The sequence below is a fragment of the Prosopis cineraria genome, unplaced genomic scaffold (genome assembly GCF_029017545.1).
Source record: "Prosopis cineraria cultivar Desert tree isolate PC_DT_omini unplaced genomic scaffold, ASM2901754v1 PC1601, whole genome shotgun sequence".
Taxonomy (NCBI): domain Eukaryota; kingdom Viridiplantae; phylum Streptophyta; class Magnoliopsida; order Fabales; family Fabaceae; genus Prosopis; species Prosopis cineraria.
Window position 1 is genome coordinate 971 of NW_026556926.1, and position 7,431 is coordinate 8,401.

The 7,431-nt window shown below is 33.5% G+C and overlaps 1 pseudogene; it reads right to left on the bottom strand.

The window, feature by feature from the left end:
- Positions 1-201: 201 nt before the first annotated feature.
- On the bottom strand, positions 202-7,431 carry LOC129300460 (serine carboxypeptidase-like 40; annotated as a pseudogene).

Sequence of the window (7,431 nt, forward strand, 5' to 3'; positions counted from 1 at the left end):
AAACATGTATAACTTCATGCCTATAGAAATTTTAAAATTATTCTAAATAACAATTAGAAATTTAAAATTGCATGCATGTACCATCTATTTATGTCCAACTGTTTTGAAAATAATTTAAAATTTAATTTATTTCAACATAAAATATTTTTAATTATTCAAAGTTGTTTAATTACTATTTGAATTGAATATTGCATCAATTACCTCTCCATTAACAAACCAAGGATGCCAAATTGTCTTGACAGGGAGATTCAACTTCTCAATGGAATACATGGCTGATGTAACCGGCACCATCCCATCTACGTCAGCACTGCAATATTTTCAACATATTTAATCAGATTCTCAAATATACATAATTAGAGTAGCTAAAATGAGATGAAATAAACGTAAGTTATAAATAAAAATGATACTATTACCATCTTTTATTATAAATCTTATACACATATTTAGTTATGAATCTCACGCTAACGAGATATTGTGTGTGTTTGTGTGCGTGTATGAGTCAATATCAATATAAAATTTAATAATATCTTTTATAATAAAATTTAGTAATAAGCTGTAGTGCTACTTGCAAGTTTCCAAAAATGCACCTCGTTTTTCATACTATGTATAATATAAAAATTAATAAATTTGAGAATGGATTCTCTAAAGTTGAGAATATGTAAATTCCATGAAATTTCCTTTTTAATTTAAGGAAGAGAGATAAGATTTTATGTTTTATAAAAAAAAAAAATAAGAAAAAATATTTTTTAAAAAGAAAAATTTATAGAAATTCATGAATATCAATTTTAGAGGATTTAGGTCCAATAATTCAGAAAAGAGGGTTAGTTATTAGTGAATACCTGAATATCCAAACCGAAGGCTATGAAGAAGGAGCTCTTGTAAGAAGGGAAGCACAGTGGAAGGGCTATCAAGCCTATGGAATTGATGACAAAGTTTCCAATCATTTATTAGTTTTGTGACATTGGCATGTAATGCCTCTTGTACCTCAACCCTGTTCATATATGCATATACAAAAAAATCACTACATGGGTCTGCCACTACCTGCATCATCATCTCCAAACTGCTGTGAGTTTTGCTTTTATTTTAGAAAAAATTAATAATATCAATCTTCTTCAAATACTTACAGAGGGAGGCTTAGGGAGGGAAGTGAGGTTGGAATCATGGCATCGTGGAGCATAGATGTTGTATAAATTAATGTTGTCAGTATCTTCGTCTAATCGACACTCGTTGGTCCAAGTTACAGGGCCAACTCCTAAGTAATTGCACAGATGATGATATCATGAGCTGTTTTGCTTGTTATTATGGCATGGCTCACCAAGAAATCGAACCACCCTTCGTTGTCTGTTAAGTCATTCAGCGCTGCGTTGCCCATCTGCACAATAGCGCACACAAATAATCTTCAAGTTATTCATTGAGTACTTTTGTTTACTATATGAAGAAGAAATTTGCTTTTGGGAGAGCCACTTCTGCGTGAGCTTGACAATGTTAATTTGAATTACGTCCAGTCAGGATAGTCATATATATATATATATATATATAAAGTAAAATCACATGCCAAGACAGCTAAAGAATATTATTTATAGACAAAAACGAATACAGAATTTATTGTTCTTAAAATGGGAACAAAATTTGTTTTTTCCTGAATAATGGCTTGTTATTGGTCCTTGTTCACATATAATAAAATTCAGCGGTCCTTTTGTGTGATTTCCCCCAAAAAATAGGGTTAAAGATCATTTTTTTCTTAAATTTTTTTCTGATATTGAAGGATGAGACAATATCCTCCTAAACAACCTATTTTGCCATTGTTTTGTTACTAAATTAGGCTAGTTCTTGCCACCTCTATTTCCAACCCCTTTAACCCATGTCAGATAATCAAAATGGATCAGAATGTTTTACTATCACTGGGCGTAAGTCCCATAATTATTCTAACAGAGAAGATGATGGGTTTTTAATGAAAGGACAAGTTTGCTTTTGAAAAATTGTTTAGGAGGAATATTGCCTCACCGTTCAATGAAGGATGCTTAATGTTCCCAAAAAAACAAAAGTTTTTGGGAAAAATGGTTTTTGGCCCCAAAAAAAAAAATTAAAGACAAGGGGAGGGATATACCAAGATGTCTTTGAGGTTGATGAAGGAAGAGTTGGGGTGGTTGTTGTGATAGAGAATGGTGCGAGCAAGTTTAGGTACATAAACGCCAGCATAAGTCTTGCCAGCAATATAGAAATCATGAGTTTTGTACTCAAGAAATCTCTCTAACCAATTTCTTAAGAACACATAGTTGTCTACGACAGTTCTTTTATCCCCAATACTATTGTAATCCGATGTCCTGTTTGAGTATGAAAATCCCATCCTTGTTGGTGATTTCACAAACACTACATTTGCAACTTTATTGATCACCAACCACATACATCAATCATTAATTATATATATAAGATTGTATATGATAACAATATTTATAAGGTGTGATAAGATATATACCATGGTTCCATGAGTATTTGTTTTATGTGAAGTGTTTTGCCGTAAATAGGGCGAAGATGATATTATTATTTGGAGGCCCTCTAGCAATGGTAACTTCTCTATTAAATCTACCTACAAAGCTTTAGAAACTCGACAAGCTCAGGATCATTCTGACATACGTACAAAATCTAAAAATGGCTTACCTACGAGAAAATTAAATATTTCCTTTGAAAGGCGGTGTCACGCCCCAAAATAGAGGGTGACCGGCACGGGTATGAGTCACTTACACATTCCCGTAAGCCTTAAAATAAACCTTGATTTCATTTTACAAAAGAAAGGAACAAAATTTAATCAAATCCTATGAGAATTAAAATAACTTATTGGATTCAATATCATAAAAGAGTGTCGATATTTTTGTAGAAATTTCGGCAGAACCTCCCCTGTAACTAGGATCTCCCGAAAATTCTACAACAAAATTCTGACAGATAACAGTATAAATCAGGAGCGTAGCTCCTTCCAGCCAACAACCCATATACAGATCAAAAATAAAGTTTATCAACAACCTATGTGGAGCATCTATTCTTTCTCTTAAATCAAAAGGACATACAAATTATATATTTACATAAAGACAATAATACCAATCAAAATATCCACCCACTGTAGCTAGTTGTCCTTTTTGAGGTCGCTGGTAGAATCGGCGTCAGCTAACCAATCTGAAGCCAAATAATTTTTTCAGTGAATAGCATTCCCATGATAAAATTCTTAAAATTTAAATTGACAGTCTCTAATAATGGTGTCAAATAATTGAAAGTAATTCCACCAAAATTATAAGCATATAAGTTATAATCATATTTGAAAAATAAGAATAAGTAGAGAACAATTTATGTTCTCATGCTTAAAGAAACCATTTGCTCTCATATAACTCAAAGTAATACAAATTACTAGTCAACACCGGATAAATTTCAAAAACATATATTAATCAACATTTAAAATTTTGAGAACTCAACAGAACAGGTTACAAACGTGAACACTCAGTCCACGAGGGTAAATAACCAAACGCGGCTTATGTCACGAAAACAAACGTGGACACACCAGTCCACGAGGGTAAATAACCAAACGCAGCCGGAGCTACGAATCAAACGTGGACACACAGCCCACGAGGGTAAGTAACCAAACGTGGCTCAGGCCACGAAATCAAACGCGGGTACGAAGCCCACGAATACCAAACGTGAGAATAAAACTCACGAACAAACTAGCTAGTGTTTAACCACAGCGCGCTACGGACTAACGGAACTGCCGCTAGCAACAGTGTTCTGTGTGAAGTTCTCTTAGAAATCCCGTTTCAACATGCGAGAGAAATGATTATTTTGAATTTAAATTGTCATTTTCAAAATCAAATTCGCATGAATTGTGCCAAATCTCAACGTTTGTCAAAATCATAAATTTGTAATAATCGAGTATCCAATAAATTTCAAAGTTTAACAACCATACAAGATTACTTCCATCAAACTTGGAAATATCTTTGTAAGAATCAATGAATGCATATATCATAACTCGTTTGTCTTTCACTGATATCTTATAATTTTCATAATTAATATAGTTCATAAGAAAAATAATTTAGGAAGAGGCTATTAAAATAAAGATAAAATATTAAATGGAATGCTATTCACTTACTCGTCGGAGCTTCAAAATTTTTAAAGATATCCTTTCTTTCAATTTTGGTCAGGTTCCCTTTCTTCTGCGCACCCTATTAGAATATAAATAAATAAATATATAAATAAAAAAAATGAAATTTTTAACATAATTCCAAATCAATCACCATCATAATTAGAGTTGATCCAAGTGTTATCGTTAACATCACTAGTCTCCCCCTCAATTTCGTTTTAGTTAAACCATCCATTCATGATTCCATAGCTTGTATACTTATATACTTCTCCCACCAAACTTTATCCTTCATACTTGCAACCTTCCCCATATATATACATTTATTTTTATAGGTTTTGCACCAATTACTTTAGGTGCATAAATTCTACTTAATTAAATTAATTATCCAAATCACTCTCCTCCTCCCTTACCTTAATAGTTTCTTTAATCATATTCAATTTAACTCAAATCCATTTAGCCCATAAAATTATGACCCAAACCACACACACATAAATAGCAAGTCTTTGAACAAACTTCCAACTTAAATTTGAATCTTCTCCCTCCTATAACAGCACGGCATAATAGTAACAAGAAGCATGCAAAATATATATACTCCTCTCTCTCTCTCTCTCTCTCTTTTTTCAATCACGTATAGCCGTAAACAGTCACAGAGAAGCCAAATTCTTTTCTGTTACCGGTTCACATATATACTGAGTAAAAGAAGCCTAAACGTGAAGCCTTCTCACCTTGACTCACCACAACAGAAAACCAGGATGAAGAAATCGAAACAGTCGGCTGAACAGGGGAGATATAATCCAAACACTGTCACGATTCACAGCAACGAAAGGAGCTTGACTCCACAGTACCGATACAAGCTTACAATAATAGTTCTACTCTGTTTTGATGCTTTGTGATTTTTCAGCTCAAAACACACGGACTGCACAGCATACGGAAAAATGCAAAAACAGGGAACACGTAACGGTAAAACAGAGCATAAAGCTCACAGTTGAGCTGGGAAAGAAAAGAATCATGAATCCAGCTCCAACGACTAAGTCTCACAGTGGCAGCAACCCAACTGACGATAGAAACCGAGCAGCGACCGAACTCAATGAAGACAGCCAAAAACAGACAGAGAACAATAATAAGGACAGGGAACACAGAGAAAAAAAAACCAGAGAAACTTTAGCTTCGACTGCACCGGCCACCACCATGAACAACAAGGAAGATGAGTCGGTGATCTCTAAAACAAGAAAAGATCAGAGGTATAGGAAGGTTAAGTCGGTCATATTCTCAGACTCTCATTCTCTCTCTGTTTTTCTGGAATCGCCGAGGAAGAGAAGGAAGCTTTTATCATTTTTAGAAAAGGGCAATTTCGTAATTTCAAAGAAGTTGAAAAAAATAAAATTCCCTTTTTGTTGCATCAGGGATTCGAACCGAAAACCTTCAGTTACTTGGCATACATTCTTCCATTCTACCAATACTCCTTATTGTTATAATTATCCCTAACATAACTAAAATATATTCATATAATTAATTCAATAAGTATATATATATAGATTGTTTAAGGCTATTACAGGCGGCTTGGGATTAGCTTTAAATAAATGTCACACTCCCTAATGGGAATAGCATTTAGCAACACACTTGTCCACTTGGTTGTAACTCTCTTGACTCTTTTATTCATATTTTATGTAACTGTAAAGATGCTAAGGAGGTTTGAGAAAAATTAGTAAATCCATCCAAACATGATATTTTCTTGTTCTCTTTTGTGTATGATTGGATAATTTAAAATACTAAAAATGAAGTAGGAAGCATGTCTATAAGAAGATTGTCTTGGTAAAAACTTTTTGCCCATGGTTGCAGGAACATTTGGAAAGCAAGATACAAAAAAGTTTACCCTAAAGATACTAATGCAGAAAATGACATCGCTTTCTCTAGTACCAACCAAATTATCAATAACATGAAGCTCCAATCTAAAGTTGATTTTCTCAACAGAACTAACTCTAGACCTAAGGTGACATAAAAACCACTAAAACTTGGATAGACCAAATTTGATGTTGATGGTTCAATTAAGCATAATGGAGTAATTGCTTGTGAAGGAATTATCAAAGATAACAAGGAAAACTGGATCAAAGGGTTTACAAAGAACCTTCGTTATCAATCCAGAACTACAACTGAACTGATAGCAATTTTAGTAGGGCTTAACGTATGTTGGGATGATAAAATTATCGAAGTGAATGTTTGTTTCAATTTTATGGAGGCCCTTTCCCTCATTGAAAGTAATTTCGACCAAGGCCATCCTTTTGCACCAATTTTAAGGAACATCCATAACCTCGTAATGAGAAACTAGAAGATAACTTTTGATCACGTCTACAGAGAAGCCAACTGATGTGCCGATTTCTTAGCCCACAAGGCTTTGGGGAATCATTTCAATATTACTTTATTTGACATACCATCTATTGACTGTAGAAGCCTTATGACTTCTGACATGACTTAATTTTGGTCTCCTTGCATGGTTTTTTATCGTGGCCATGTATTAAAAAGAAGTGCTTTGCTGTCACTGTTTACTCAAAATGGTCCAAGCACTTGTATTGCTCCATAGCCTAGAGATGAGGATCCTAGACCTATAGATGAACATCTTGTAATCATTCCTACTGTTACTATCACTGTCACATCCATGAGTTTTACTTGTCAACTTATCATAATATTGAAGGAGTATTTGAATATCCAAATGGATGTATGAATTTAAAGAATCAAATCCATAAAACATAAGACCTCGGGAGGGTGTCAATTTTTAGGAATAAGAAATGGAGCATACATATGGTGGGTATCATAATATTTATAAATGTAATTACGTTTGTCTATCTGTAATTTGAACTCTTAACAAATTACAAATATTAATCTAATCTCTATACATTAGTTCTATTATATTAATCACACTTCTTAAGCCTTAATTTTTTTTTACATTTTTAATATTTACATGTGTGATCTCACAAGTTGAATTTTATTCCAACAAATGCATCTATCACTCCTAAGTTACACGAAGTGTATGGTCAAAGAAAATCTGTAATCTTGATCAAGATATAGTAATGAATTATACATATCTCCATTAAGCTAAAGAAGAAGAGGCAATTTGTGTCTGTTAGGTTGTCGGCTTCAACAAAATAATAATAGAAAGCTCATCCTGCAATTTTATCCACAGTAATGTAGCCTCCATATTGAGATAAATTCGCAATTTCAGGCTGGCCAAGAAGTCTCTCTATTCTGTCTTCCTCTTTCAATTCTTGTTGAGGATAATAGTAACAAGACTTATCATCATTATGGTCACCAAACAT